This window comes from Crotalus tigris, unplaced genomic scaffold (assembly GCF_016545835.1).
Source record: "Crotalus tigris isolate CLP2741 ecotype Arizona unplaced genomic scaffold, ASM1654583v1 scf7180000024374.3283719, whole genome shotgun sequence".
Taxonomy (NCBI): Eukaryota; Metazoa; Chordata; class Lepidosauria; order Squamata; family Viperidae; genus Crotalus; species Crotalus tigris.
Window position 1 is genome coordinate 803,246 of NW_024100544.1, and position 9,954 is coordinate 813,199.

The following is a 9,954-nucleotide window of genomic DNA, read 5'->3' on the forward strand; positions in this document are numbered from 1 at the left end:
CGATTGACTTTAGCCTTTGGGGAACAAAAGCCGGTTGGGACTGATCTCTTCCTGCCCGGGAAGGCTGGAGAAGCCAGGAGAAAGTCAATTATTAGAGGGGGGGAAGTCAATTATTAGAGGGGGGGTAGTCACTTCTTCATTTAAGGCGGTTTTGGAAAAGTAACTTTTGCTGGAAAGAAAAGCAGGTTTTTTCCCCCCTTTTCTTGGATCGCCTTCTTTGCTTGGGTCTCTGTTGCCTGTATCGCAGGCTTAAAGTCTGAAACAGCCGGGCTCTTGGCTAACTGATCGCCTTTCTCTTTTTGGGAGATGTGCCTTTGCAGCAGGTTTCCCCTTCCGTTAATTATCAGAGATTTGAAAGGCAAGCTACTCCTGGAGCATAAAAGTAGAGGGACCAAACGGCGAGAGTGACGCAGCTCTCCAACTCTCTGCTTCAGGGAAAAATTGTAGGGGGAAAATGACTGGGAGAAGTAGCCGGTTCTAACATATGTGCCTGAAAACGGGAGGTGAACCGGCCACATCCCCGCCCTGCCTGTGCGCTCTCCTCTGCCTCTGCGTGTGCACAGGCAGGGCCATGATGTGTTGCTGCCTGCCAAAACCAGGCTGGGGTCTGGGCGGCGTAGCACAGGATGAAGGAATGAGGAAGGAAGGAAAAGAAGGAAGGGACAATGGGAGCTGCAGCGCTGCAGCCTTCCAGTCCCGTGAGTGTCCTTTGGCTGTGCTCCGGGCCTCGCATTTATCAGCTGTTCAGTGGCTCACTTGGCTCCCTGCCTCGGCCTCCCGCCCATCAGCTGTTTGGCTTGCTCGGGAGGCATCCACGCTGCCAGGTAGAACGGTGCTGACCGCTGGTCTCCTTTGCTGCCTCACACATCGTCCTCGACCCTCCCCCCGCCAGTTCATGTTGAGCCGGCAGGGGTTTGACAGGGAGAGAGGGAGGGAAGGAGGAAGGGACAAAGAGGGAGGTGAAAGGAAAGGAAGGCAAGAAGGAAGGAAGGGACAATAGGAAAGAAAGGAAAGAAGGGACAATGGGAAAGAGGGAGGGAAGGAGGAAGGGACAAAGGGAGGTGAAGGAAAGGAAGGAAAGAAGGGACAATGGGAAAGAGGGAGGGAAGGAGGAAGGGACAAAAAAGGAGGTGAAGGAAAGGAAGGCAAGAAGGAAGGAAGGGACAATAGGAAAGAAAGGAAAGAAGGGACAATGGGAAAGAGGGAGGGAAGGAGGAAGGGACAAAGGGAGGTGAAGGAAAGGAAGGAAAGAAGGGACAATGGGAAAGAGGGAGGGAAGGAGGAAGGGACAAAGGGAGGTGATGGAAAGGAAGGAAAGAAGGAAGGAAGGAAGGGACAATGGGAAAGAGGGAGGGAAGGAGGAAGGGACAAAGAGGGAGGTGAAGGAAAGGAAGGAAAGAAGGAAGGAAGGGACAATGGGAGAGAGGGAGGGAAGGCAGGCAGGCACCTGCCCCAGTCGCATCCCCCTCCACCAGAGACCCACAGATTTCCCCCCCCACAGGTACCCTGCAACCCAAGTGATCAGCTGGCCATGCCCCCTGGCCATTGATCACATCAGCCTGGGACACTGAACATCATAAGTATGAATCAGTTGCCAAGCATCCGAATGTAAATCACAAGACCCTGGGGATGCTGCAACATCATAAGTGTGAAAAATGGTCATAATTCGCTCGTAACTTCAGTCACTAAGCGAATTGTTGTAAGTCAAGGACTACCTGTACTTTCTCATTTTTTCCTTTTGGGGGGGGGGTGGGTCAAGTTTTTGATACCTTGTTTGTGAGTGCTATATTTGCCTTATCCAAAAAGTGGTACAATGGGTGAAAAGGTTGAAAAGCCCTGTGCTAGGTAACTGGACTACTATTACATCTCTTATTATATCTAGGACCTAAGTCCTTTAGAGCAGGGCTTTTCAACCTTTTTACCCATTGTACCACTTTTAGGATATGGCAATATTTGAGTACCACCAGTCGCCTAGAAAGGTGTCAAAAACTTTCTTTTAGTTTTTTCAAGGCTAGCGCTTATCTTTTGCTTAGAATTTCGTGGCTGTCTGCCAGAGGATATTAACTGAGGGAGGGGGAGAGAGGGAGAGAGGGAGGGAGAGAGGGAACCAACTTTTTCTCTGGTACTTTTATTTTTCGGCTTGACTTTTCTAAGAGAAGGGAAATGGATGTTTCTTTTGGAGCAGCCTTTTGTATTTGTAATAGTTGGTTTCTGGAACTAGGTTTTCTACCTCTTTTCCTATTGTTCCTGCCTGTTTAATATTGCCCCCAAATATTTCTTTTTCATGGGTATGTAGATGCTAACTTCTAATTATTGATTGAATCCACCACAGCCATGGAGCAAATTTTAAATTGACTCCGGAGTTCAGAGATCTTAAACCAAGGGGTGGGGAACCTTGGCTCTTTTGTGGACTTGTGGACTTCAACTCCCAGAATTCCTGAGCCAGCATGGCTCAGTTTGGAAACCTCTCCCTTTCCCCTCAGCATGGCTGGCTCAGGAATTCTGGGAGTTGAAGTCCACAAGTCATAAAAGAGCCAAGGTTCCCCTCTCCGTCTTAAACGGCTGCTCCGCAGGAATTGCATCCCATGAAGAAAGCCGAGCGAGGGATTTACTTTGGAAACAGGTGTTTGTAAGTCTAACCAAACAGGCCACAGCTGACAGCTGCTCTTTGCTAAACTACCTCTCCCAAAAAAGCAACGTTGTAAAAAGAGAAACCAGCGAAGGAGCCAAACTTTTTCTTTCAACCTCCTCCAGAGGAAAGAGGAATGCGGTATCTGCTAGGCATTTTTTGTCCAAATTGGCACCCAAAGCAAAGGGAAAAAACTGTTGCGGAGTAACTGCCAGGGCTGCTGTGCCCCTTCCCAAAACAAAGCGCCCTGTGCAGCCCAGCCTCATCCCGCACAACTGTCGTGACGCCCCGCCACTTACTTGTCCAAAATCAAGTACAGGCTGAAGCCCCCATAGCAGGTGGCGCTCCCCTCCTCTCGCTGCCCCCCTCACCTGTCACAGGGGACCATCATGACGTTCAGAAAGGAAGGCAAAAGGCTGTCTGGAGGTGGGGTTTTGTTTTGGTGGGGTGGTTTCAGATTTCCCTTCTGTTCTGCTTTCCCTCCGGTCCGTTTTCAAGGTGCCTCTGCCTTGCACTTCCAGCGCAGCGCAGCTGAGCCCACCACTGTTGGCCAGGTGATTGGCAACTTCCGGTTCCCGTTGTTTTGCTTTGCCCCAGATTTGAGGAATGTGGAAACCTCACCCCCTGCCCCCTTCTCCGCAAAGGAAAGAGCTGGAATCTGGCGCTGATCCTGGTGCTTCTGCTGATCCCTGAAGGAGCGCCAATCAGAAGAAGCGCCAATTAGTTGGAGCCCGACGCTGATCCTGGTGCTTCTGCTGATCCCTGACAGCTTGCAGCTCCAGCTGTCTCTGGCTCAGGCTTGTGTGGTGCTGCCGCCGGTTCAGCTCATTTCCCTCCCCCACTAGGATGGTTGCGTACCATCTGCCAGGTGCCAATGTACCACAGGTGGTACGCGTACCACCGGTTGAAAAGCCCTGCTTTAGAGCATACATTTTTGAAAAACATAAACAGTTTGATCCCTATAAAGCTATAACCAAAATATTGGATTATCTGGAACTTTTTCTGAAGAGTTTCTTCTCATGGCATACTTCATGGCATTTCATGAAGAAAAAATAGAAGCCAGGTATCCAGGTAGTTTTCGACTTACGATCACAATTGAGCCCAAAATTTATGTTGCTAAGTGAGAAATTTGTTAAGTGAGTATTGCCCCATTTTACGACTTTTCTTGACACATTTGTTAACTGAATCACTGCAGCTGTTAAATTAGTAATATGGTTAAGTGAATCTGGTTTCCCCATTAACTTTGCTTGTCACAAGGTTGCAAAAGGTGATCGCTCTGGAACGGTCGTAAGTGTGAAAAATGGTTATAAGTCACTTTTTTCAGTGCTACTGTAACTTCGAACTGCCACTAAATGAATTGTAAGTTGAGGACTACCGCTATATTTTGTTCTTTTTAGATTCACTTAACACCATTTATTTATTTATTTATTTATTTATTTATTTATTTATTTAACAATTTATAAGACATCCATCTCACCAAAATGACTCTAAGCAGCCTACAAGGCATATCTGAACTGAACAATCCCAATTTTTTTTTTTAAAAAAAGTCTGAATACAACAAAACAAGCCTTTGCCTTAGTTAAATAATTAAATAAAATTTAAATTCATCTTAAGCCATTAATTCCACACCCAAACCCCAAGTAGATTAGCTAGTTATCCAAGACCCCAGGCAAGTAATTTGTATACAAATTGACAGAATTTGGGAATCCAGGCTAGAAACGATATTTATTATAACTAGTTAATTCTATTGCTATATACTAGAAAATAAGACCCACTGAGACCAATTAAGCTTTCTTCAGTTAAATAAATACAGAATTGTAATTATAAAATTGGGCTTGAGTACCAAACATCATTTCTTTCTACAGATTCATGCTCTAGCATTATGGCATCTCATAGACTGTAGAATGTTCCATATCTCCTTATCTTGAATCCTTCCCACAAAAGAGATTCAATCTTGTGTCTTTCTTTCCAAACCCTGCAGAATATCCTACACTAAACTTTTTATCTCCAGGTACAACCTGACGAAAGAGTTGATTGACATAATAATGGCCAGATATAATAATGTCTCAAGTCAACTACGGTATATTCTTAAATCAACAAACTCTAGGCAATTTCACTAAGTTAAAAGAGCAATTCCATAAAAATAAGTATCCATACAAGTATCTATAAAACCACCACCACTCAAAGAAACAAAACTACACCACCCAGATTCATAAAGAAGAATCTGTGGTAATGTACATCATTTTCCTCCTACTCATTACAATGGGAAGGAAGTGAGTAGACTCTCCTAACAGGAAGAAATGGGGAAGAATGACAATTCTCCCACATTTCTGCTGCTAGAGAGCTTTGGATGTAAAGAAGCTTCCAGTATCAAACTTGAGCAAAAGGACTGATCAACTCATTTACAACTTTCATAATATCCTGAAGAGTGGAAGTTTAATGTGTGGTCAAATGAAATCAAAATAACTTCGGAATGTAGATATATATTTTGAATCCCAGCAGCACAACAGGATGTTTGTTCTGTCTTCAGAATAAGTTTTTAGATACTTGATAAATAAGTTGATACAGGTAATCCTCAACTTACAACTTACAGTTTATTTAGTGACTGCTCAAAGTTACAACAGCATTGAACAGTGACTTATAAGCATTTCTCACACTTACAACCATTGCAGCATTCCCACGTGATCAAAATCGGACACGTGATCAAAATCGGACACTTGGCAACTGACTCATATTTATGACGATTGCAGTGTCCCGGGACCATGTGATAATCTTTTGTGACCTTGTGACAAGCAAAGTCAATGGAGAAGTCAAATTCACTTAACAACCGTGTTAATAACTTAACTGCAGTGACTGACTTAACTGTAGCAAGAAAGGTCATAAAATGGGGCAAGTGTCTTGCTTAGCAACAGAAAGTTTGGGCTCAGTTGTGGTCATAACTCAAGGATTACTTGTAGTATAAAATGAATCTTATTATTTTAAAAATATTTTTAGAAAACAAATCCATCATATTTCTATATATACACACACTACTTGCATATTAAGATTATTTAGCCCAAACAAGGCCATACTGTATGTAGTGACTAATACTTCTCATAGATGATCATGACACCTGCTGACATCAGAAGGAATTTTTTTTTAAATCTCAAATATGCTGGAACTATAATTCCCAGCCAGTTTCTGGGGACCAGAATCAGCCTGGATCAATATGCTACATCATACATTCCAAAATGGACAATTGCTCAAAGACTTTTGATAATATCAACTGTAGCATGTTGACAAAAACTAACATTAAATGTTTTTGAATATGCTATAAACAGGACTTTGGGGCAACTTTGGGACGAAGTTTAAATGCATATTCTGTAAAAATGGGTTATCAATACTTACAGGACTTCCTGATTTCAATGGTAAAACTTAACATTTCAACATACTGTACATCAGGCATGTTCAACCTCAGCCCATGTGCCACATGCGGCCCTAGACAACTAGTAATGAGGCCCCACAAGATTCCCCCCCAAATAAAGTATATATAAAATACTTTATATTTTATAATAAACTATATAGGTTATTATTTATATATATAAACTATAGTATATATTTTATATATACAATTCCTCTTCATTCAGTGCTGCCCAAGCAAGTGAAAATGTTGGTCACACCTGTAGATCATTTCTTATGCAACCACAATAAATCTTCTTTGGCAATCTTTGTCCATGGTAATAAAGTCATTATGCCTGATTATTACTTAATGTAAGTACATTTGTCCTTCTTACATTGTTTTACTGCCTTTTTTCTGTATGAGACCTAATTTCTCTGCAGATTACATCTTTCTTCTTTTTGAAATTCAGTACAAATGTATTATTTGTATTAATAATGCAAAAAATGGCAGCATGCTAAACCAGGCCCAGGAATTTTGATCAAAAGATTTCAGATTCCATCCTCCCCAGTTTTAGCATAATAAGTATTAACCACATCATGAAAACCACATAAGGAAAACTCTTTCATGTGGTACTAGTCACATTATTATCAAGCCTGACAGGCTAAATAACAACATGAAACTATAGCTCCTGTCCTGCTATACTGCATCTTCTATAAGGACTCATGGACTCAGTTTATAACACTTTACGTAATAAAATATCCAGGAAACACAGATCTTTTTTATGTGCAACTACTGTTATCAGATCATTATGAAGTAGTTACTTTGAATGTGGCCAAATTCTGCTATGCTGTATATGAAATAGGCAAACTTTAATTGCCCATTGTTAATCTACCACCAATTACAATATATTATTATGTCTGTCTTTTATTTTTTATTTCTTACTATTACCATCTTTTAATGCTTTTATTTGCTGATCTGTGATTGACTGATTGAAATATCATGAAATGTAAAGGCAAAATTGACATGTCAACATTGCTGTATTGCTGCATTTTCCTAATACGCTACTCCCCACAGTAATATTAGCAATGAGACTACACTGATCAGTCAACAGAGGTCCTCAAAGCACAAACAAATAACAGTTACAACATTTTTGCTCACATTTTCAATACTAATACTTTAGCCCCAAAACTCAATATCCTACCACTATTACCAGGAAGGGAAAATACATGGCCTGAACTATCTCATGGAAGCAGCACATAACAAAGAAAGGCCAAAGAACAATGGGATATATATATAGGGAAGGCCAACAAGTGGTTTTGTTGTTTATGTCCTCCTTTCTTCTACTAACTCCAAGGCTATCCACAGCATTGTAGGCTAGCCACTTAAAAGGATGCTATTATCCTCTAAAATGGGGATAAGGGGGAAAAAATAATTGCTAATGGGATAGAGTGGGGAGAGAAAAGCTCCTTTCCTTTCAGAGGGAATAAAATAACAGCTGTCTGCAAAAATAAAGGCTGGAGAAAAACAGCCCTAACATGACACTAAAGGTCGTCTGCAAGCAATAGGCATAGAGGCGCCTCCTGATCCATTCAACAACTGAGAAGCAACCCGCAAGACTATCACATTGATTCCTGGGTCCTCTTAAAACAAGGTAAGCGGCGACTTTAGCAAGCAAAGGGACACCCGACAACAAATGGTGATTATCACGGAGGATGAGCGACCTCTCCAAAGCGGGGAAGAAGCACCACCAAAAATCGAGAAAAATGAGAAAAAATAAAGCAGGTGTGGTAACCAGTTCTGTATCTGTAGCCGTGAAAGAAGGGGGGGGGACACTTTCGTGCAAAGGGAAAATAATGCCTGTCTTGCCTCAATCACATCACCAAATTCTCTCTCTCTCTCTCTCTCTCTCTCACACACACACACACACACACACACACCCAAGGACCGAGGTCCTCTTTGCTCACCGGAGGAGAAAGAAAAAAACAGCAGGTGAGCGAGGAGAAGCCACAGTGCCTCGCCTCCAGCGGTCCCGTCAAAAACCAGAACGACTTTGGAAAACTGTCCCGTAAAAGCCGAGGGACAAAGCAGGTCATTTGCCAGCTTCTCCGAGGAAAGCGAGGTAAACGGAGGAAGAAAGAAAGAAAGAAGGCACGCCGCTCCCCGCCCGGCAGGCAAATGCGTGAGGGCGGGCGAGCAGCGAAGGAGTAACCTACCTATTCCAGGGTTTTCCCGAGAGAAAAAAGCGCTCGCTTGTCAATGTAGGCGAGGAAAAGGAAACTGCTGGGTTTTCCATTGCGACCGACCGACCGACCCAGCACGCCAGCAGACCGCAGCCGGAGCGCGCACAACAGGGGAGGCGGGGGAAGAGCAGCGGCGGCGGCACGAGAACCGGGAGGGAGGTAAGATGGGAGGAGTCAGCAGCTCCCTCCTCCCCACAGGCGCCAAGACCGCGGGCCCTCACACGGCGCGAGCTCCTCCGCTGCCGCCTTAACCTCCTCCTGCCGGAGCTCGCGGATGCTGCTCCCGCTCGGAAAACAGGGCGTGCGGAGAGAAAGCAAAGCTGCTTACCAGCTTCCTTGGCTTCGCCGGCGAGGCGCCCCCCTTTTTTTCTTCTCATTCTATCTTGCGCTCTCTTTCTCTCGCTAAGCGGGGCCGGGGCTTGGCCCCCCCGCCGAAGTGGCGGGGAGGCCGGACGTGGAGCAGCGCTAGAGCGGCGCTTGCTTGCGGCGGCGCTGAGGGCCGAGCTCAACCAGCTGCCGCAGCGGAACCCCAGAGAAGCGAGCCGGACGCGACGTTCCTCCCAGCCGTCGCGCTCTTCCGACTGCGGCGTGAGGGAGCCCCGGCCGAGCAGTAGTGTACCAAAAAAAAAAAAATGCCTCGCTGGAGCTAAGGGAGCGTCTGCAAACTACCCACCGTCAGCGGGAGCGACCAATACCTCAACGCTGCAAAAGGGGGGGGAGGGAAGGGAGGAGTTGGTGGTGGTAGTAATAAAGGATTGTAAAGTGTAGCGCGTGAATGCCTCCTTCCCCGGCCTAGGAGGACTCGAGCTCGGCAAAAGCTGGCGGGCGAAGTCTCTTGGACGTCGGTTGAGGCGGCATGTGATCGGCCTGGATGGAAAAAAGAACCCGAAAGGCTGAGAGCGGCAGCACGTCGCCGGTTCTCAGGCGTGCAGTCGGAAAGATCCCAGAGGGGCAGGAGAGAGTTAAAACCGTTTATCGCCGGGTTGCCTGAGCAGGAAGCATCTGCAATCTCGAGTCTCGTCGCCCGGCAGGCAGCGTGCAAAACATATGCTTGCTCCTAACTGCTCGGGTTTCTCAAGCGTTGAAGACATCCATTTGCGGGGGAAGATAGAAAAGCTGCTCTGTTTCCTCCCTAAAATACTAGACGCGATCCCGAAGCCGATGCCATAAAATGAGCCCCTCCTGCTCTGCAGTTTCTCACCTTGCAAAAAAAAGGGGGGGAAGCGAGATAAAAGCGCGAAGTAAAGCAGGCAAACCTTCGAAAATGCAGGCGGGAAAGACCTGCGGAATCGACTGTCTGCCTTGGTCACGATTAAAACGTGGAGAAGTTGGTGAAAGCGTGCTTGAAAACCCGTGAATAATGGATCCGAGAGTCAGCGATTATCATGCAGTGCAGCTGGCCGCCGCCATCACTAACCCCCACAAAAACGCCAAGGGCGTTCAGATAACAGCTTTATCTGCTTGGCCACAACCTGAAGCGACAAATAACCTTGTGAAGAAACTGGATCATATCTCTTCACGTTGACTACAGCAATTAGTCACCATGATATATTCTCTCTTAACCCAGTTGTCTGGGTTTGGGTAAAATACAGAACAAATCACATTGGCTAAATTTGGTCAGCATACTGGGCTGAAATGAGGCTAACTACTACTTGGTTCAGTGTGTCACACAAGCACGCTGTCAGTTATCACAATTAACCCTGATT

At 45.2% G+C, this 9,954-nt stretch overlaps 1 protein-coding gene across 7 annotated transcripts in view; it reads right to left on the reverse strand.

Annotated features, from left to right (window-relative positions):
• Positions 1 to 8,875, reverse strand: part of MGAT5 (alpha-1,6-mannosylglycoprotein 6-beta-N-acetylglucosaminyltransferase) — a 136,554-nt gene extending 127,679 nt beyond the window's left edge. For 4 of the 7 annotated variants that reach the window (XM_039328222.1, XM_039328216.1, XM_039328221.1 and 1 more), the window contains exon 1: positions 8,222 to 8,411. The gene's annotated coding sequence lies outside the window, so the exon portion shown is untranslated. Of the gene's footprint in view, positions 1 to 7,972; positions 8,166 to 8,221; positions 8,412 to 8,576 lie in introns of those variants that run through there. The other 3 variants (XM_039328217.1, XM_039328220.1, XM_039328223.1) reach the window with 2 other exon arrangements.
• Positions 8,876 to 9,954: the final 1,079 nt, after the last annotated feature.